The following is a 22672-nucleotide window of genomic DNA, read 5'->3' on the forward strand; positions in this document are numbered from 1 at the left end:
TAGCCTTGACTAGACGGACCTTTGTTGGCAAAGTCATGTCTCTGCTTTTGAATATGCTATCTAGGTTGGTCATAACTTTCCTTCCAAAGAGTAAGCGTCTTTTAATTTCATGGCTGCAATCACCATCTGCAGTGATTTTGGAGCCCCAAAAAATAAAGTCTGACACTGTTTCCACTGTTTCCCCATCTAATTCCCACGAAGTGATGGGACCAGATGTCATGATCTTAGTTTTCTGAATGTTGAGCTTTAGGCCAACTTTTTCACTCTCTTCTTTCACTTTCATCAAGAGGCTTTTTAGTTCCTCTTCACTTTCTGCCATAAGGGTGGTGTCATCTGCATATCTGAGGTTATTGATATTTCTCCCAGGAACCTTGATTCCAGCTTGTGCTTCTTCCAGTCCAGCGTTTCTCATGATGTACTCTGCATATAAGTTAAATAAGCAGGGTGACAACATACAGCCTTGACGTACTCCTTTTCCTATTTGGAACCAGTCTGTTGTTCCATGTCCAGTTCTAACTGTTGCTTCCTGACCTGCATATAGGTTTCTCAAGAGGCAGGTCAGGTGGTCTGGTATTCCCATCTCTTTCAGAATTTTCCACAGTTTGTTGTGATCCACACAGTCAAAGGCTTTAGCATAGTCAGTAAGTAGAGGCTTACCTAAATCTACAGATTTAAAGGGATCATTAAACATAAATAAAATCAGATTTTGTATTAAAAAATAAAGGTATCATTACCACAGATAGAAATTAATTAACTGGAATAAACTGCTCTACAAAATCGTGTATAAATATGATTAACATCTTATTCATTTGATTTAATTATTCAGGTTCCCAGCTGCTTTATTAGCAGGAAGTCCAATTATCTCCCTCTTGAATCTCCATCCTCCTACAGAACTGTCCAAGCATTCTCAGTCTCCAAAAGGTCAAAAGGAGGCCACTCTGGCCTCCACCTCTATGCAGGAATAGAACTGCATCAAGATTTGTCTGCTCACATCAGTAGCCTCCACTGCAACCCAAGAGGTTACTGAAAATCAGTTCATATAGATGAGACTAAAAGCAGGTCACCATTAAGCAAATAGAGTAAAAATGTGGCAGGCGAGAGCCATCCATGGATGCCAAACTGAGTCTCAAAGAATCTCCCTCCAAGATCTTTATTGATTGAAGAGAAAAAAATCAAAACACCATATTGGAAAAATGCTGCCAACACCAGTTTAACCAAGGGATCAAGGTTAATGTCCTCTCCAGCAATGGGACATCGTTACAGTTCATGGTAGGAGGCACTGATAAGAACATCTTCACTTCGGTGGGATTTTTTTTTTTGCCAAAAATATGTAATTTCCTTCTAATTATGCATGATAAAATACCAGACAAACCTAAATTGAGGGAGATTCTAAAAAAATAACTGACCAGTAAGTGTACTTCAAAAGTGTCAAGGAGAAAGACCGAGGAGGACTGAGGACATGTGACAGACAGAGGGGGTGAAGGAAACGTGAACTAAATGCAGTGTGGCATTCTGAATAGGATACTGGCCTGGGGAAAGGACACTAATAAGAACCCTGAACAGATGTGAATAAGCTCTGTGGATCAGTCAGTTTACTGTTTCCAAGTTAATTTCCTGGTTTGGGTAATTCTGTTAAGATTATGAAATCTGTTGTTAATTTTAGGGAAAGCTGAGTGAAGGGCAAATGGGAATTGTCTGTACAATTTTTGCAACTTTTCTGTAAGTCTAGAATTATTTCAAAATAGAAAGATTTTTCTAAGTCCATAGAATTCACCTAATCCTGACACAGACCCCTGTCAGGGGCACATTGTCCTTTGAAAGGGAGTGATCCTCAGAGCTGTCCAGCCAAGTTAGTCCCACTCTTGGGCTCCTCAGCGAGTAGCTTTTAGTGCTCAATTCTTTCCCCCCTTTTTTTTTTTTTTTTAAATATGCAGGTACATCTCAGGGTCCCTGTTGGGTCAGAAGTTCTGGGGTGGGACTGGTTTCTGATTGTGACTTCTTTGTGATGTTAAAGGGCACTCCCCAGGTGGCACTAATGAGAAAGAACCAGCCTGCCAACGCAGGAGACTTAAGAGAGGCCGGTTTGACCCCTGGATCTAGAATATCCCCTGGAGGAGGGCATGGCAACCCACTCCAGTGTTCTTGCCTGGAGAATCCCACGGACAGAGGCACCTGGTAGGCTACAGTCTATAGGATCAAAGAGTCAGACATGCCTGCAGCGACTTAGCAGCAGCATAATGTCAAAGCTATGTCTGCCTTTCACCACAGAAAAGCAGAGTTTTTATTTTCAATTCTTGAAACATGAAAGGTCAGATTATTGCCTTTTCCCTAAGGTATTTTCTCACCACTCACTCATCCCAGATGGAGCAGACATAGCTGGTTCCCGTCCCGCATCCCCTGACCCTGTGAGGTCATGTGCTCCTGCCATAGGCAGGCTCCAGTCTGCTGGGGTTGTCACTCACAGGGACTCCTCACCTGAGAGAGAGGAAGAGGCACTGAGGGGCCTTAGTCCTGGGCAGCAAGGAAACCTCCAGTGGCGGGAGGAGGTGGGATGGCTTTGTGAGACAAGAGAGCCAACTGCTCAGATCAATCCAGGGTTTAGGATTGAGTCCATTGATTACCAGTCTCCTCAGATGTGACTTTCATCAGGGCCCAACTAGCTGTGCTGGTGCAGACGTGAACAGCAGAGAGCTAGGTTCATCCAGGGTAAGGTTTTGCTAGACATGGAACAAAAGAGAAAAGGCACAGCAATTTAGGGAATAAGCAAAGGCATAGTTGAAATGATAAACCTTTTAATTTAAGCTGGAAAAAAAGAGAGGTGTTTACAAAAAGGCTAGCAAATGGGGAGAAAATGGAGAAATGAGTAAGTATATTTTTATGCATTTCCATCTTTATGCAGATGTTCTACATTTGCTGAATGAATTACTCCTTTAAAAGAGTGAGATTTTATTTTTATTCTTTATATTTTATATAATATATGTTATACACTCTTGTATCAGTTCAGTCACTCAATCGTGTCCGACTCTTTGGGATCCCATGGACTGGAGCACGCCAGGCTTCCCTGTCCATCACCAACTCCTGGAGCCTACTCAACCTCATGTCCATCGCATCTTGTATATTTTATGTTAATTATCAAATATTTTACATAAAAACACAATGCAGAGGTGAAAACACAAAAACTCTGTTATAAATCTCTTTACAAGGTAGATAATAAAGCTCAACCTTCCATTTACAAATTATGCAACTCATGCTTTGTTTCTCAGATAGAGGATTTCTTTTTGTTTTGAAAAAGAGTAGTCATGCTTAGTTGATAAAGGATTCGAAGTGCCTGTTTTCAGGGAGCTTCCAGTTGGGGCAAGAATTTCGTTCCAGGTAGAAGTGATAAAACATTGCTTTAGGAAGATTTTCTGACCACACCTGATCATTATATTCTAGCGTGTTTTCCTCACCATGTCAAGTAAGACCTGGCTCATGCAAACAAAACTCTGCAGCTGCCCTGGCCCAGCCAGCAAGGATGGTGGAGTCTACATGACAGTCCAGATGATGTTCAGTACTGGCTGCCACAATTTGGCACAACCCTGAGGGGGCTTCCCTCATTGCTCAGCTGGTAAAGAATCCGCCTGCAATGCAGGAGACCTCAGTTCCATCCCTGGGTCAGGAAGATCCCCTGGAGAAGGGAATGACTTCCCACTCCAGTATTCTGGCCTGGAGAGTCCATGGGATCTCAAACAGTCAACACGACTGAGCGACTCTCACTGAGGCGACAAGAAAATGCCTCATAGAGACTCCCCAAACGCCCTCGGATGCGCAGCCGGCCTCGCTGCAGCCGACACCGCACCTGTGAGGAGAGCCCGCTGAGACCGCAGGGCTTCCCTGTGACGCGGCTTTGGCCTCACGCTTGTCTGACCAGAGCCCTCTCCTGCCCTCTGGTGATCCTTAGCGGAAACGCACACCCCAAAGCTCCCTGAAGGTCTGCAGGAAGGAAATCTAGTTCCGGGTGAGAGATGACCCGGAAGTGAAGCTGCAGGCGCACCTCCCCGAAGGTCGCTGTGGCGAGAGGCTCAGTGACAGACGCAGAAGACCCACGGGTTCGACTTGTGCGCATCCTTTCCGACCCCGCTCCCGCCTATTCCCGACAGCTGGCGATTCTGACTAACAGCACGGCGGGCCCCAGGCCCGGCACCGCGTGCCCGCTGCACTTCAGAGGTGACAGCCAGGGGGCGGGAGCGGCCTTCCGAAGACTTTGACGCCAGCCCTCAAGACTTCCCTGGCGGTTCAGACGGTAAAGCGTCTGTCTACAATGCGGGAGACCCGGGTTCGATCCCTGGGTCGGGAAGATCCCCTGGAGAAGGAAATGGCAATCCACTCCAGTACTATTGCCTGGAAAATCCCATGGACAGAGGAGCCTGGTAGGCTGCAGTCCATGCGGTCGCAAAGAGTCAGACACGACTGAGCGACTTCCCTTTCTCAAGAGACCGCGACAGCCCTTGTCCAGTTCCTGTCAGTTCAGTCGCTCTGTGTATAGGACTCTTTGCTACCTCATGGACTGCAGCACGGCCAGGCCTCCCTGTCCATCACCAACTCCCGGATGATGCCATCCAACCAGCTCGTCCTCTGTCGTCCCCTTCTGCTCCTGCCTTCAATCTTTCCCAACATCAGAGCCTTTTCCAATGAGTCAGTTCTTCGCATCAGGGGGCCAAAGTATTAGAGTTTCAGCTTCAACATCAGTCCTCCCAATGAACACTCAGGACTGATCTCCTTTAGGAAGGACTGGTTGGATCTCCTTGCAGTCCAAGGGACCCTCAAGAATCTTCTCCAACACCACAGTTCAAAAGTATCGATTCTTCAGTGCTTAGCTTTCTTTATGGTCCAACTCTCACATCCTTACATGACTACTGGAAAAACCATAGCTTTGACTATACAGTCCTTTGTTGGCAAAGTAATATCTCTGCTTTTAATAAGCTGTCTAGGTTGGAGAAGGCAATGGCAGCCCACTCCAGTACTCTTGCCTGGAAAATCCATGGGCAGAGGAGCCTGGTAGGCTGCAGTCCATGGGGTCGCTGAGGGTCGGACATGATTGAGCGACTTCACTTTCACTTTTCACTTTCATGCATTGGAGAAGGAAATGGCAACCCACTCTGGTTTTCTTGCTTGGAGAATCCCAGGGACAGGGGAGCCTGGTGGGCTGCCGTCTCTGGGGTCGCACAGAGTTGGACATGACCGAAGCGACTTAGCAGACAGGTTATGAAGCTATCTGGGGAGAGACTGCCCCTCCCAGGGATAGCCAGTTCTTAGAGATGGCAAAAACTGCGCAGGAAGCACATCCTTCACAGACAAGGCAGCCAGTCCCAGATTTATAAACCCAACCACGTATTTGTCTTATTCTCACATATCAAACCATTATTCACCTGCCTTAAATCATCCCAGGGCCAGGTACCATCAGTTGAAGACCCATATCCCACTGGAATCACTCAGAGTGTCTACTCCTCGACTTTTCTTTGCCCTCTGAAGCTCCAGTAAAGCTCCTTCCTCTTCCCTACTCACAAATAGAGGGGAGGGGAAAGGGGGTAGGTTTTGTAGGCAGCGCCAGCGCTGTTCTTCGGGAAAATTGTGAAGTGTGTGTGTGTGTGTGTGTGTGGATTCCTCAGCACCCTTTCTGTGCTGCTCCCAAATTTCCCAAGGTCTCCCACCTTCCCCTGTCCTCTTGGTTTCTTGGAGAGGGACCCAAGTGCCTCTCTCCATTCTCTAGGGCAGTTGTCTTCATTTTTGTTCACTTATAGTTTACAATAAGAAAATCTGTGTACCCTACTGCTCATTAAAAAAAAAAGAACTTTGTATTTAAGTGTAGCAGATTAAAAATGTGATAGTTTTAGGTGAACAGAGAAGGGACTCAGCCACACACATATATATACACATGTGTCCATTCTTCTTCAGACCCCTGTCTCATCCAGGCTGCCACACAACACTGAGCAGAGCTCCCTGTTGCTGTTCAGCAGGTCCTTGTCGCTTGTCCATTTTAAATATAGCAGTGTGTATGGCACCTCACTCCAGTACTCTTGCCTGGAAAATCCCATGGACGGAGGAGCCTGGAAGGCTGCAGTCCGTGGGGTCGCTGAGGGTTGGACCCGACTGAGCGACTTCGCTTTCACTTTTCACTTTGATGCATTGGAGAAGGAAATGGCAACCCACTCCAGTGTTCTTGCCTGGAGAATCCCAGGGACAGAGGAGCCTGGTGGGCTGCCGTCTATGGGGTCACACAGAGTCGGACACGACTGAAGTGACTTAGCAGCAGCAGCAGTGTGTACCTGTGCACCCCAAACTCTCTAACCATCCCTTACCTTCATCCTTCCCCGGGCAACCAGAGGTTTGTTCTCTATGTAAATAGAGTAAATAACTTCATTTGTATCATTTCTTTTTAGATTCCACGTGTAAGGGATGTCATATGATATTTCTCCTTCTCTGACTTACTGCACTCAGTATGACAATCTCTAGGCCTATCCATGTCGCGTAATATTAATGTGAATAATAATAATAATAACGTGAATGGCATTATTTCATTCTTTTTGATGGCTGCCTACTGCTCATTTTAAAATCACTAAAATTTTATCATACATTTGAATAAGTTTGTTTCTTGTTAATCGTGCTCATGTATACTTGCTCAATTGTGTCTGACTCTTTGTATCCTTATGGACTGTAGCCCGCCAGGCTTTACTGTCCACGGAATTCCCCAGGCAGGAATACTAGAGCATGTTGCTGTTTCCTGCTCCAGGGGATCTTCCCGACTCAGGGATTGAACCCACGTCTCCTGTGACTCCTGCATTCGCAAGTGGATTCTTTACTTTTGTGCCACCTGGAAAGCCTTCTTATTAATAGATCGTCCAAAATATTAAATATCTTATAATTTGAACTAGAATGACTGATTATAAGTGGAATCAATATTTTAAAATACATTTTGATGAAATAGGTCTTGACTACTCTGCTGAATGGGCTTCCCAGGTGGCACTAGTGGTTAAGAACCCACCTGCCAATGCAAGATATTTGAGAGACACAAGTTCAATCCCTGGGTTGTGGTCAGGAAGCTCCCCAACTGGAGGAGGGCCTGGCAACCCCCTCCAGTATTCTTGCCTAGAGAATTCCATGGACAGAGAAGCCTGCCAAGCTGCCAAGCCTGGCAAAGCCTGGCAAAGCATAGGGTCGCAAAGAGTCAGACATGGCTGAAGTGACTTAGCATATATGCAGCTTGCTGAATAAGCATAGCTCACCTAAAGAAGTGATATTGCACTTTATCTGTGAGTGTTATCCAGTGTATACATAATCGTTTTGGTAGCCTCACAAACCATTCGATTTATATTTAAAGGAATAAGCATCATTATCCATGCTTTTTACCCTGTTGTGAATTTAATGTTCCAACATGGGCCTAACACCCTATTTCTCAGGCTAAACTTCACTTTTAATAGAAATGTATGTAAGATACCTATGCTTTGTTTAATCATTGCAAAAGGGTTACTTGAACAAAAGCTTTGATACTTACTTGTTTTGCTCTCAGAGGTATGAGCCAAGCACTGTGGTGAGATCTGAAATAGGGTTGGAAGACAGGTATGCCATCATCTCATACCACTGGGGAGTGAGGCATTTCACGCAGATCAATTTTAGGGAAAAGTACACAGAAATGGTGACATCACTTACAACTATTCGTGTAAGTGCACACTTTGGAAAGTTTTCAGGTATCATCGTGGCTGTGAATGCCTATTGTTATCCTTTAAACCATAATTCTATTTCAGACTTTATATTAATGAATTAAAATCATTCATCCTGTTAAAAGAAACTGGATATCATGGAGCTAATTGTAAAACATATTTTGGAAGGTGGTGACTGCAGCCATGAAATTAAAAGATGCTTACCCCTTGGAAGGAAAGTTATGACCAACCTAGATAGCGTATTCAAAAGCAGAGACATTACTTTGCCAACAAAGTTTCGTCTAGTCAAGGCTATGGTTTTTCCTGTGGTCATGTATGGATGTGAGAGTTGGACTGTGAGGAAGGCTGAGCGCTGAAGAATTGATGCTTTTGAACTGTGGTGTTGGAGAAGACTCTTGAGAGTCCCTTGGACTGCAAGGAGATCAGCCCTGGGATTTCTTTGGAAGGAATGATGCTAAAGCTGAAACTCCAGTACTTTGGCCACCTGATATGAAGAGTTGACTCATTGGAAAAGACTCTGATGCTGGGAGGGATTGAGGGCAAGAGAAGAAGGGGACGACAGAGGATGAGATGGCTGGATGGCATCACTGATTCGATGGACGTGAGTCTGAGTGAACTCCAGGAGTTGGTGATGGACAGGGAGGCCTGGCGTGCTGCGATTCATGGGGTCGCAAAGAGTCAGAATTTGCCTGCAATGCAGGAGACCCGGGTTCAATCTTCCTGGGTCAGGAAGATCCTGTGGAGAAGGAAATGGCAACCCACTCCAGGACTCTTGCCTGGAGAATTCCATGGACAGAGGAGCCTGGTGGGCTACAGTCCATGGGGTCATAGAGTCAGACACGACTGAGCGACTGACAGACACACACGGTCGATTTACAATGTTGCATGTTTGTCTTCAATATATAAAATAACGCATTACTTGAGACGTTTCAAATGGGATTGATTTTTTTTTTCCTTCTGCCACAAGTCCTCATTTCTTCTTTAAGTAGCCTAGAAATGAAAACCTAACTTTTTAGTAGTTGGGCTTTCCTGATTGCTCAGATGGTGAAGAGTATGCCTGCAATACAGAAAATGCGGGTTCGATCCCTGGGTTGGGAAGATCCCCTGGAGAAGGGGATGGCTACTCACTCCAGTATTCTTGCCTGGAGAATTCCATGGATAGAGGAGCCTGGTGGGCTTCAGGGATCACAAAGAGTTGGACACAACTGAGCAGCTTTGTAGTAATGTCAACTACAAATTGGCACATGCCAAAAGCATTGCCAGCAGCTGAACAACAAGGGCATCTGCCATCTGCCGCCATGGAGACTGAGCCCTGTGCTGCCGAAGCTATTGACTTTCAACATCCCCTGAGGGAGTTCAGGATGGACTGAGGCACTCTGTGCTCCATGGAATCTGGTGGGACAGGTTGTTAGATAGTTGGAAATTTTCAGGAACAGATTTTATGATCCTAATCCTTGCATCTCCTCTTATCTAGAAAGGCACTAAATCCCTTCATGATGACATCAGATCCTCATGATGTCTTTTCATGACTAGCAGAAAACCTCTGATAAAGTAAACACTTGATTGCATTGAAGTCCCCCTTCACTGAAAGCTTATATATTGACCTTCCTCCACTACATCTTTGGAGCAGTCTCTCAGAGCTATCTGGTGCTGCTTCCCAGGCAGAGCTGGACCATAAAGAGAGCTGAGCACTAAAGAATTGATGCTTTTGAACTGTGGTGTTGGAGAAGACTCTTGAGAGTCACTTGGACTCCAAGGAGATTCAACCAGTCCATCCTAAATGAAATCAGTCCTGAATATTCATTGGAAGGACTAATGCTGAAGCTGAAACTCCAATACTTTGGCCACCTGATGCAAAGAACTAACTCCTTAGAAAATACCCTGATGCTGGGAAAGATTGAAGGCAGGAGGAGAAGGGGACAACAGAGGATGAGATGGTTGGATGGCATCACCGACTCAATGGACATGAATTTGAGTAAACTCCAGGAATGGTGATGGACAGGGAGGCCTGGCGTGCTGTAGTCCATGGGGTCGCAAAGAATTGGACATGACTGAAAAACTAAACTGAACTGAAGTCACATCCATACATGGCTACTGGAAAAACCATAGCTTTGACTAGATGGACCTTTGTTGGCAAAGTAATACCTCTGCTTTTTAATATGCTATCTAGGTTGATCATAGCTTTACTTCCAAGGAGCAAGCCTCTTTTAATTTCACGGGTGCAGTCACCATCTGCAGTGATTTTAGAGCCCCCCCAAAATAAAGTCTGTTACTGTTTCCATTGTTTCCCCATCTATCTACCATGAAGTGATGGGACCAGACACCATGATCTTAATTTTCTGAATGTTGAGTTTTAAGCCTACTTTTGCACTCTCCTCTTTCACTTTCATCAAGAGGCTCTTTAGTTATTCTTCACTTTCTGCCATAAGGGTGGTGTCATCTAATATCTCAGGTTATTGATATTTCTCCCAGCAATCTTGATTCCAGCTTGTGCTTCATCCAGCCCAGCATTTCGCATGATGTACTCTGCGTCTAAGTTAAATAAGCAGGGTGACAATATACAGCCTTGACGTACTCCTTTTCCTGTTTGGAACCAGTCTGTTGCTCCATGTCCAGTTCTCACTGTTGCTTGGTGACCTGCATACAGATTTCTCAGGAGCAGGTCAGGTGGTCTGGTATTACCAACTCTTGAAGAATCTTCCACAGTTTGTTGTGATCCACACAGTCAAAGGCTTTGGCATAGTCAATAAAGCAGAAATAGATGTTTCTTTGGAACTCTTTTGCTTTTGTTGATGATACAACAGATGTTGGCAAATTTATCTCTGGTTCCTCTGCCTTTCCTAAATCTAGCTGGAACATCTGGAGGTTCATGGTTCACATACTGTTAAAGCCTGGCTTGGAGAATTTTGAGCATTACTTTACTAGCATGTGAGATGAGTGCACTTATGTGGTAGTTTGACCATTCTTTGGCATTGCCTTTCTTTGGGATTGGAATGAAAACTGACCTTTTCCAGTCCTGTGACCATACTGAGTTTTCCAGATTTGCTGGCATATTGAGTGCAGCACTTTTGCAGCATCATCTTTCAGGATTTGAAACAGCTCAACTGGAATTCCATCACCTCCACTAGCTTGTTCATAGTGATGCTTCCTAAGGCCCACGAGACTTTGCATTCCAGGATGTCTGGTTCTAGGTGAGTGATCACACCACTGTGATTATCTGGGTCATGAAGATCTTTTTTTGTGTAGTTCTGTGTGTTTCTGCCACCTCTTCTTAATATCTTCTGCTTCTGTTAGGACCATACTATTTCTATCCTTTATTGTGCCTGTCTTTGTATGAAATATTCCCTTGGTATCTCTAATTTTCTTGAAGAGATCTCTAGTTTTTCCCATTCTATTATTTTCCTCTATTTCTTTGCATTAATCGCTGAGGAATGCTTTCTTATCTCTCCTTGCTATTATTTGGAACTCTGCATTCATATGGGTATATCTTTCCTTTTCTCCTTTGCCTTTCACTTCTCTTCTTTTCTCAGCTATTTGTAAGGCCATCTCAGACAACTGTTTTGCCTTTTTGCATTTCTTTTTCTTGGGGGTGGTCTTGATACCTGTCTCCTGTACAATGTCATGAACATAGTTCTTCAGGCACTCTGTCTATCAGATCTAATCCTTTGAATCTATTTCTCACTTCCACTGTGTAATTTTAAGGGATTTGATTGAGGTCATACCTTAATGGTCTGGTGGTTTTCCTACTTTCTTCAATTTAAGTCTGAATTTGGCAATAAGGAGTTCATGATCTGAGCCACAATCAGCTCCAAGTCTTATTTTTGCTGACTGTATAGAGCTTCTCCATCTTTGGCTGCAAAGAATATAATCAATCTGATTTTCGTGTTGACCATCTGGTGATGTCCATGTGTAAAGTCTTCTCTGTGTTGTTGGAAGAGGGTGTTTGCTATGACCAGTGTGTTCTCTTGGCAAAACTCTGTTAGCCTTTGACCTGCTTCGTTTTGTACACCAAGGCAAAACTTGCCTGTTACTCCAGGTATCTCTTGATGTCCTACTTTTGCATTCCAGTCCCCTATAATGAAAAGGACATCTTTTTGGGGTGTTAGTTCTGGAAGGTCTTGTAGGTCTTCATAGAACTGTTCAGCTTCTTCAGCATTACTGGTCGGGGCCTAGACGTGGGTTACCATGCTATTGAATGGTTTGCCTTGGAAACAAACAGAGGTCATTCTCTCAGTTTTGAGATTGTATCTAAGTAATTGCAAAATGCAGTCCTCATTTTGCCCCAAATAAAACTTAATTCACAACTCTCAAGTTGTGCATCTTTTTTAGTCAACAGTAGTTACAGTTTAGATAAAGTTTGGCAAATTATAAACTGTGCACCAAATTGGATCCAATACATGTTTTGTATGGCCCCTAAGCTAAGAATGGTTTCTACATTTTTAAACTGTTGAAAAAAAATCAGAGAAAAGTAATGTTTTTTTAGAAGAAAAACTACATGAAATTCAAATATCAATGTCCATAAATAAAATTTTATTGGAACATGTGTACAATCTTTTAGCCACAGGTTGCTTATAGTGATGGGTATATAGTTCCTTGCAGTGACAAGGTTGAGTCAGATCAGATCAGTCGATCAGTCGCTCAGTCGTGTCCGACTCTTTGTGACCCCATGAATCCCAGCATGCCAGGCCTCCCTGTCCATCACCAACTCCCGGAGTTCACTGAGACTCACGTCCATTGAGTCAGTGATGCCATCCAGCCATCTCATTCTCTGTCGTCCCCTTCTCCTCCTGCCCCCAATCCCTCCCAGCATCAGAGTCTTTTCCAATGAGTCAACTCTTCGCATGAGATGGCCAAAGTACTGGAGTTTCAGCTTTAGCATCATTCCTTCCAAAGAAATCCCAGGGCTGATCTCCTTCAGAATGGACTGGTTGGATCTCCTTGCAGTCCAAGGGACTCTCAAGAGTCTTCTCCAACACCACAGTTCAAAAACATCAATTCTTCAGCACTCAGCCTTCTTCACAGTCCAACTCTCACAACCATACATGACCACAGGAAAAATCATAGCCTTGACTAGACGAACCTTTGTTGGCAAAGTAATGTCTCTGCTTTTGAATATGCTATCTAGGTTGGTCATAACTTTCCTTCCAAGGGGTAAGCATCTTTTAATTTCATGGCTGCAGTCACCATCTGTAATGATTTTGGAGCCCAGAAAAATAAAGTCTGACACTGTTTCCACTGTTTCCCCATCTATTTCCCATGAAGTGGTGGGACCGGATGCCATGATCTTTGTTTTCTGAATGTTGAGCTTTAAGCCAACTTTTTCACTCTCCACTTTCACTTACATCAAGAGGCTTTTGAGTTCCTCTTCACTTTCTGCCATAAGGGTGGTGTCATCTACATATCTGAGGTTATTGATATTTCTCCCGGCAATCTCGATTCCAGTTTGTGTTTCTTCCAGTCCAGCGTTTCTCATGATGTACTCTGCATATAAGTTAAATAAACAGGGCGACAATATACAGCCTTGATGTACTCCTTTCCCTATTTGGAATCAGTCTGTTGTTCCATGGCCAGTCTAACTATTGCTTTCTGACATGCATACAGATTTCTCAAGAGGCAGATCAGGTGGTCTGGTATTCCCATCTCTTGAAGAATTTTTCCACAGTTTATTGTGATCCACACAGTCAAAGGCTTTGGCATAGTCAATAAAGCGGAAATAGATGTTTTTCTGGAACTCTCTTGCTTTTTCTATGATCCAGCGGATGTTGGCAATTTGATCTCTGGTGCCTCTGCCTTTTCTAAAACCAGCTTGAACATCAGGAAGTTCACGGTTCACATATTGCTGAAGCCTGGCTTGGAGAATTTTGAGCCTTACTTTACTAGCATGTGAGATGAGTGCAATTGTGCGGTAGTTTGAGCATTCTTTGGCATTGCCTTTCTTTGGGATTGGAATGAAAACTGACATTTTCCAGTCCTGTGGCCACTGCTGAGTTTTCCAAATTTGCTGGCATATTGAGTGCAGCACTTTCACAGCATCATCTTTCAGGATTTGGAATAGCTCAACTGGAATTCCATCACCTCCACTAGCTTTGTTTGTAGTGATGCTTTCTAAGGCCCACTTGACTTCACATTCCAGGATGTCAGGCTCTAGGTCAGTGATCACACCATCGTGATTATCTGGGTCGTGAAGATCTTTTTTGTACAGTTCTTCTGTGTATTCTTGCCATCTTTTCTTAATATCTTCTGCTTCTGTTAGGTCCATACCATTTCTGTCCTTTATCGAGCTCATCTTTGCATGAAATGTTCCTTTGGTATCTCTGATTTTCTTGAAGAGATCTCTAGTCTTTCCCATTCTGTTGTTTTCCTCTATTTCTTTGCATTGATCGCTGAAGAAGGCTTTCTTATCTCTTCTTGCTATTTTTTGGAACTCTGCATTCAGATGCTTATATCTTTCCTTTTCTCCTTTGCTTTTCACTTCTCTTCTTTTCACAGCTATTTGTAAGGCCTCCCCAGACAGCCATTTTGCTTTTTTGCATTTCTTTTCTATGGGAATGGTCTTGATCCCTGTCTCCTGTACAATGTCATGAACCTCATTCCATAGTTCACCAGGCACTCTATCTATCAGATCTAGGCCCTTAAATCTATTTCTCACTTCCACTGTATAATCATAAGGGATTTGATTTAGGTCATACCTGAATGGTCTAGTGGTTTTCCCTACTTTCTTCAGTTTAAATCTGAATTTGGCACTAAGGAGTTCATGGTCTGAGCCACAGTCAGCTCCTGGTCTTGTTTTTGCTGACTGTATAGAGCTTCTCCATCTTTGGCTGCAAAGAATATAATTAATTTGATTTCAGTGTTGACCATCTGGTGATGTCCATGTATAGAGTCTTCTCTTGTGTTGTTGGAAGAGGGTGTTTGTTATGACCAGTGCATTTTCTTGGCAAAACTCTATTAGTCTTTGCCCTGCTTCATTCCGTATTCCAAGGCCAAATTTGCCTGTTACTCCAGGTGTTTCTTGACTTCCTACTTCTGCATTCCAGTCCCCTATAATGAAAAGGACATCTTTTTGGGGTGTTAGTTCTAAAAGGTCTTGTAGGTCTTCATAGAACCATTCAACTTCAGCTCTTTCAGCGTTACTGGTTGGGGCATAGACTTGGATTACTGTGATACTGAATGGGTTGCCTTGGAAACGAACAGAGATCATTCTGTTGTTTTTGAGATCGCATCCAAGTACTGCATTTCAGACTCTTTTGTTGAGCATGATGGCTACTCCATTTCTTCTGAGGGATTCCTGCCCACAGTAGTAGATATAATGGCATCTGAGTTAAATTCACCCATTCCAGTCCATTTCAGTTCGCTGATTCCTAGAATGTCGACATTCACTCTTGCCATCTCCTGTTTGACCACTTCCAATTTGCCTTGATTCATGGACCTGACATTCCAGGTTCCTATGCAATATTGCTCTTTATAGCATCGGACCTTGCTTCTATCACCAGTCACATCCACAGCTGGGTATTCTTTTTGCTTTGGCTCCATCCCTTCATTCTTTCTGGAGTTATTTCTCCACTGATCTCCAGTAGCATATTGGGCACCTACTGACCTGGGGAGTTTCTCTTTCAGTATTCCCTTTTCATACTGTTCATGGGGTTCTCAAGGCAAGAATACTGAAGTGGTTTGCCATTCCCTTCTCCAGTGGACCACATTCTGTCAATCTCTCCACCATGACCCGCCCGTCTTGGGTTGCCCCATGGGCATGGCTTAGTTTCATTGAGTTAGACAAGGCTGTGGTCCTAGTGTGATTAGATTGACTAGTTTTCTGTGAGTATGGTTTCAGTGTGTTTGCCCTCTGACGCCCTCTTGCAACACCTACCGTCTTACTTGGGTTTCTCTTACCTTGGGCGTGGGATATCTCTTCACAGCTGCTCCAGCAAAGCGCAGCCATTGCTCCTTACCTTGGACGAGGGGTATCTCCTCACCACCACCCTTCCTGACCTTCAACGTGGGATAGCTCCTCTAGGCCCTCCTGCGCCCACGAAGCCACGGCTACTTTTAGTTGCAACAAAAACTGTATAGACAGAAATGTCAAAAATATTTACTATCTGGTCCTGTACATATGTTTTTCTTCTCTGCATAAGATAATTTTCATACAACTAAGAGTATGCTCCAGGGTCAACATAAAGTAGTGTGCAGACTGAGTTGACTTTGCACATTGTTTTTAAAAGACCAGAAAAGCATGGTTTGAAATAGAATTCCATCTAGTGGTTTTCTATATCCTTCAGAATGAAGTCTAAGTTCATTATCATGGTCAAGAAGGTCATTCTTGATATTGTGCTTCCCTATTTCTGCTACACTCTGCCTTCAGTCACTCTGGCTCTCTGCTAAAAGTTGCTGGGAGGGATTGCGAGAAGAAGGAGAAGGGGATGACAGAGGATGAGATGGTTGGATGGCATCACTGACTCAATGGACATAAGTTTGGGTAAACTCCGGGAGTTGGTGATGGACAGGGAGGCCTGGTGTGTTGCGATCCATGGGGTGGCAAAGAGTCAGACACGACTGAGCGATCGAACTGAACTGCTGTTGTGGGACGCCCAACTCAGGGTCTTTGCACTGGACCTCCCTGCTCCACACCCACCCCCCCCACAGGTATCAGCATAACCTACTTGCTCATTGCATTTTTCATCCTGTTCGAATGTTATCTCACCAAGAGGCTTTCCTTAACATACTTTTATTTGCTAAAATATAAATCACTTGAGAGCAGGAACTTTAAGACAGTTTAATTCAATACTGTATTTTAGAAGTGCAGCTCAGAGTAGATGCTCAAGAGTATTTGTTGATTGAATGAATACATGATCCCCTGAAATGAATGTGTGAGTTACTACATCCAAGGGAGATTCATATTTAAAATACTGCAAGTTCCATTGACAGAGCACATGTGTGCACACACGGACTATCCTGCTTCATTAATGAAAAGATTTAGGGCAGAAAAAAAAAAGTGAGTAAAACACCTTGGAACTCAGAAGACATTTGCGGATGAAACTGAACCACTGTCGGCCAGACTTCATAAACCCGCTATAGCCGTGGGCACTCAGAAGCTAGTTGCAGTGTGCTAGTCGCTCAGTCGTGTCCGACTCTTTGCAACCCCATGGACTGTAGCCCACCAGGTTCCTCCATCCATGGGGTTCTCCAGGCAAGAATACTGGAGTGGGTTGCCATTTCCTTCTCCAGGAGATCTTCTCGACCCAGGGGTTGAACCTAGGTCTCCCACATTGTAGGCAGACGCTTTACCATCTGAGCCACCAGGGAAGATCCATTGTATTATTAGGGCCCCTGATAATTGTCTGTTAGTCATTAAAGGGGTCTGTGGTGTGGACCTTTTTCACGTTTAAGATGACTGACTCCCAGAGAAGTTATTTGCCTTAACTCTCACTTTCCTATGCAACTGAGCTAGTGGATTCTGTGAGTCTAAGGATTACCAATTGGAAAACCAATATGCAGGTGGTGTTTTGCAATATGAAGTATGCCTAATTGAAACTCTTCGAAGCAGAAAATACTGACATAGTTTTTCTAACAATCCGCTATGGAAATAAGATAGGAAAATGGGTGGGATTTGTCCAAAACCGAAAGTTGGCCTGGAGACAGAATGCAAATAGAGGAAATAAGTGAGAATTGTGAAGAGTTGATGTCTTAAGAATTGGTGGTAAAATCCACCTTACTTAGCGTCTTTTTAAATGACCTGGAGGAAGCTCTATTAAAGAATTAGTGGATTTAAATCGACTTTTTCATTGTTTGGCAGGAAGGGTTTAGATAAGAGATAGCAGTCATTCACATGTTAAGGAATCCTATCTCCACCTGAGGGATTTGAAAAGCTGACTTTGAGCTGATAAAATGCACTCTTACCACCCCAAAGAAATGTGGGTTAAAGAAAAAAAAAGTTTGTGTGCCCACTTGCAAATGCATGCCCTGTTGTTGGAGTCATGGGGGAAGTACTCATTACCTGAATTATTGACTGAACGTGGAATATAAACAAAAATTTTGGAAGACAAGGAGCCTGAGTGAGTTTTGGGTTAAAATAATATTTTTCTAAAAGGTAACTGAAACCTCCCTTGGAAATTCTGACACCACCTCCAACTACCACCACAAAACAACCAAAAAACCTTTTCCTACTCTTATGTAAAGGAATGGGGTTGATACAGTAGCAATATTGTGTAGTTCTTCTCTTTTGTTACTGGGGAAAACAGCATTTTTGAAGGGCAACTAAACTCACTGGAAAGACTGGGGCAGGCATGGGTAGGAGACAGCTGAGAGATCGTGAAAGTGCTATGAATACGTTGAGAAGAAAGAGGAATGTAAGGTAGAAGGTGAGAAGGTGATTTTTGCCCATTGTTTTTTTTTTTTTTCCACCAGTCAAGACCTGCCAAGGTTTGCATATCTATTGTTGGTTTCCCTAGGTGTAACTGAATACTTTACATAACCTGGATTCAAATTACCTTTCCAAAATCTTCTTTCCTTCCAGCCTCAGACCACCAGCAAGCAGCATTTAAGTGTACCTAACTAATGAATGTAAATTGTTGGCATTCTCATTTTTATTCTTGAAAACCCATTCAGCTGCCCTATTCTGTGAAAGTGAAAGAGAAGTCGCTCAGTCCTGTCCCACTCTTTGTGACCCCATGGACTGTAGCCCACCAGGCTCCTCGGTCCATGGGATTTTCCAGGCAAGAATACTGAAGTGGGTTGCCATTTCCTTCTCCAGGGGATCTTGCCAACCCAGGGATTGAACCCAGGTCTCCCGCATTGTAGGCAGACGCTTTACCATCTGACATTGCCCTCTTCTGTGACGCCGTCCCAAAAGGCCTCCCTGCCTCCTGTGTCAGGATTGCTGCTGCTGCTGCTGCTAAGTCGCTTCAGTTGTGTCTGACTCTGTGCAACCCCATAGACGGCAGCCCACCAGGCTCCCCCGTCCCTGGGATTCTCCAGGCAAGAACACTGGAGTGGACTGCCATTTCCTTCTCCAATGCATGAAAGTGAAAAGTGAAAGTGAAGTCGCTCATATCTGACTCTTAGCGACCCCGTGGACTGAAGCCTACCAGGCTCCTCTGTCCATGGGAGTTTCCAGGCAAGAGTACTGGAGTGGGGTGCCATCGCCTTCTCCGGCGTCAGGATTAGCTGATCCTTTTTTTTCTGGCCTCTCAAAGGAGTTCTCTTACTGCTGACCTCAGCACTTTTATTCTCACTCATTTCATAGCTAATTGTTTACTCCTCCCCACCCCCCAATCAGTGGCTCCTCTAATAAGTGAGGAAATCTTGTTATATCCAACTTCAAAATTTGCTCTGTGTCTTAAGATTTCTACCCAATGTACAAAGAAGGGAACATATTTTAAATGTTTTTCTAAGATAGAGCTGATCTCTTGCAACATTTGAGGCTCATTTAAAGGATCTGGGCAATGGTATAGATCGTGTGTGACATTTTGGCCCAGCCAGGGTGAATCATTAGTTCCTGTCAGAGGAAAGTGACTGTAAAATGATAAAAATTTGCTGGCCTACCCTTTGACTTATATCTTTGGTACTTCTTCACAGTGTTCTTAGAAACTTAACTCAGAGAAAGGAAAATGAGAACTTGAATTCTAACTGGTGATAGTAAATCATAAGGGTAGGGACTGGAGAGATGCTAAGATGAACACAAATTTTTATTGATTGTTTTCTCCCAAAAATGAGAATAATAAGAATCTTTCCCTAGACACTGTTAGCAGAAACACACTGACTGAAACTGCCTACCCTGGCCAAGCACCATAATAACCATTTTCATGAGTTATTTTACATTGGGAGGTCCTAGTAAGAACAGGGAACTAACAAGCCACCACCGATAGGAAGAGTTCAGGAAAGATCAAAAGGAGACTCCACGTGTCTGACCACCTCCCAGAATCCTTCTCTCTGGCATCCATCTTGGCTGAGGAATGTGTTCACCACCAGGAAGGACTCTGGGTCAGAATGGTTGGCCAAGATCAAACCCAGGTCTCCTGCATTGCAGGCGGATTCTTAACTGTCTGAGCCACCAGGGATTGTAGGAAAAATGGAAATTTATAGCCAAGGAGCAGGGTGGGATATCAGTGGATGGGAAATTACTAAGGAAAAAAAAAAAAAAAAAAATCAGGGATCAGGAGATTTCTGGCAAAAAGTTAACCTAACCAGATTTTTGCTGAAGACAGGCCAGGGTATACAGACCTCTTCTGGGGGATGGTGGGGGGTGTTGGGCTTTCCTAGTGGCTCAGATGGTAAAGAATCTGCTTGCAATGCGGGAGACCTGGGTTGGGAAGATTCCCCTGGAGGAAGGCATGCAACCCGCTCCAGTATTCCTGCCTGGAGAATCCCCATGGACAGAGGAGCCTGGTGGGCTACAGCTCATGAGGCCTCAAAGAGTCGGACATGACTGACTGACTAAGCACAGAGGTTTTTGGAGGGAATTAGCAACCTGATTAGTTATCCTGGGTGATCAAATATCTAGGTGAAGGACTCTGGTTAAAGTGACTAGCAGGGTTCTTGATAAAATTAGATTTTACAGGGAAATTCATGGATGGTCCTAGGAGAAGGTTCAGGAGCCTGACTAAAGTTTGGTCAAGCAAAGAGTCTTTGTCACCATTATTTGCAGGAGAAAATACTGCAATAACTTAAAATAGACATGTGTAGTAAGTTTCAATAAATTCCACCGTGTTTAAAAACTGCATGAGATGTGAAGAAATGTGAAAATAAAAATAACGTTAAAGACTGTAACAGTAGAGCTTTAACTGTTTCAACTCTTCTTAATAAAAATAGGAAACATCAAATTTAAATGATCTAAATCACCACATTGAAGTATCTACTTTTGTTTTAAGTAAATAAAGTTCTGTGCTGTGCTTAGTCACTCAGTTCTGTCTGACTCTTTGTGACCCCGTGGTTTTTAGCCCACCAGGCTCCTCCGTCCATGGGGATTCTCCAGACAAGAATACTGGAGTGGGTAGCCTTTCATTCCTCCAAGGAATCTTCCCAATCCAGGGACTGGACCCAGGTCTCCCTCATTGCAGGCAGATTCTTGAGCTTCCTTGAGCCACCAGGGAAGCCCAAGAATACTGGAGTGGGTAGCCTATCCCTTCTCCAGGGAATCTTCCTGACCCAGGAATCGAATCAGGGTCTCCGGCATTGCAGGGGGTTCTTTACCAGCTGAACTACCAGGGAAGCCCAAGTAATTAAAGTACTTCATAAAAATTCTCCTACTTTTTGCAAAATGGAAAACACATTACTCACATTTTGTCACTATAAGTTGACTTACATGAGCAAAATGGTTTTAAATGACTACTAGAGCTTAGTCATTCACCCAATGATCATCGTCCCCTTCAAAAAACAGATGGGTACAGATTTCGAAACATGCCACTTATGCAAGTGCTTGTGTGCTCAGTGGCATCCAGCTCTTTGGGACCTCAAGGACTAGCCCGCCAGGCTCCTCCATCCCTGGGGTTCTCCAGTGCTGAAGTGGGTTGCCATTTCCTCCTGCAGGGGATCTTCCCGACCCAGGGGTCAAACTCATGTCTCCTGTACCTCCTGCATTGCAGGCCGGTTCTTTACCTTGAGCCACTGGGGAAGCCTGCCACTTGTACAAGATCCACCAGTACATCCCGGCTGCTGCCGAGACCTGTTTGTTTCCCTGGCCGCTGGATTTCATATGACCTTTGCTGTGAGCTTGTCTATGAAAATAGAAGATCTGAAGATCAAGAACGGCTAGAGCTGGACTGCCTGTTTCCCTTGCATCAAATACTTATTCCCTATAAATGGTCTAAAGAATTTTTACTGTATTTTGCTACCCATTAAAAATACCTTCAGTTAGAGATCTCTTTTAGGACAACAAGCATCTTTACTATCGCTGTTAGGGTACCCACACCTTTGAGAAGATAAGGTGTAAAGGGCTGATAGCTTCTTAATATAAATTGTCATATTTAATAAATTAGTGCTTTTTCTCAACATTAATGGAGATGAACTAGATGGAGCCAAAGGTGAATGGACCTGGGATGAGGGAGGGGAAGCAAAGGGAAAGGGCAGGTCTCATCAGGCTGCCTTTGTGAGGACGGAGGGAAGGGGCGTGCTGAGAGCTGGAAAGTCATGTCAGGAGAAGTTGTGCAAGACTTTGAAAAATGGGAAAAAAGATTACTGAGTGTTCTGTGGAAGGTTAGGCATTATCCAGTCCAAGCTTCCTGGTTGCCCACGTCTTTCATGGTCTCAGAGATATCACTGTCCACTGAAGGAAAAGGTAACACGGTGGGGCTCAGGACACACTCTTCCAAAGTATGGGGCCGTAGAGCATTGAACGTCTGAGCCTGCAGGAGTCTGAGAAGCTACAGAAGCGAAAGGACGTCTCTGACACTTCCTTCCGCACCCCAATGCCTTCCCTTCTCCGCTGAACTCATAGGACCGTCCTATGAAAAGGCCTCTTCCCATCCCCGGAAGAAAGGGTCAATCCTGTCTCCAAGATGGAAGAACGTCTTGGATGGCATCCCTGGCTCGATGGACGTGAGTCTGAGCAAACTCTGGGAGATGGTGAAGGACACGGCAGCCTGATGTGCTGCAGGCCCCGGGGTCGCAACAGTCGGACAGCTCAGCGACTGAGCCGCGAACCGCAGCCTCATACCCTTTGTCCCACAGTCTTTCTCCGCGACTGTCCACGCCTTGGCAGACCGCGCGGGAAAACGTTCAGGTTTAACCAGTTCTTTAGTTCTTCATTTCCTTATGAAGACTCTCATATCAGATAAAACTGAAATAAACTCACATGCTTTTCTCTTGTTCATTTTAATTTTCAGACTCAGCCAAGGACACTTAAGAGTATCAAGGAAAATGTTTTTCCTCTCCCACAAATACAAATAATTCTTGTGTGTAGAAACACAAACAAGTTTTTGCTAGTGGGGATGTAATTGATTATTGTGTTGGGAATATTGACCAGTTTGGCATCTGTTGCCAAA

General features: G+C 44.1%; 1 long non-coding RNA gene across 1 annotated transcript; it reads left to right on the plus strand.

The window, feature by feature from the left end:
* Positions 1–4020: 4020 nt before the first annotated feature.
* On the plus strand, positions 4021–22481 carry LOC113894952. Its single transcript, XR_003511712.1, has 2 exons — positions 4021–4282; positions 21275–22481. It is a non-coding gene; the product is annotated as an uncharacterized LOC113894952 (long non-coding RNA).
* The last annotated feature ends 191 nt before the right edge of the window (positions 22482–22672 follow it).

The sequence above is a fragment of the Bos indicus x Bos taurus genome, chromosome 7 (assembly GCF_003369695.1).
Source record: "Bos indicus x Bos taurus breed Angus x Brahman F1 hybrid chromosome 7, Bos_hybrid_MaternalHap_v2.0, whole genome shotgun sequence".
NCBI lineage: Eukaryota > Metazoa > Chordata > Mammalia > Artiodactyla > Bovidae > Bos > Bos indicus x Bos taurus.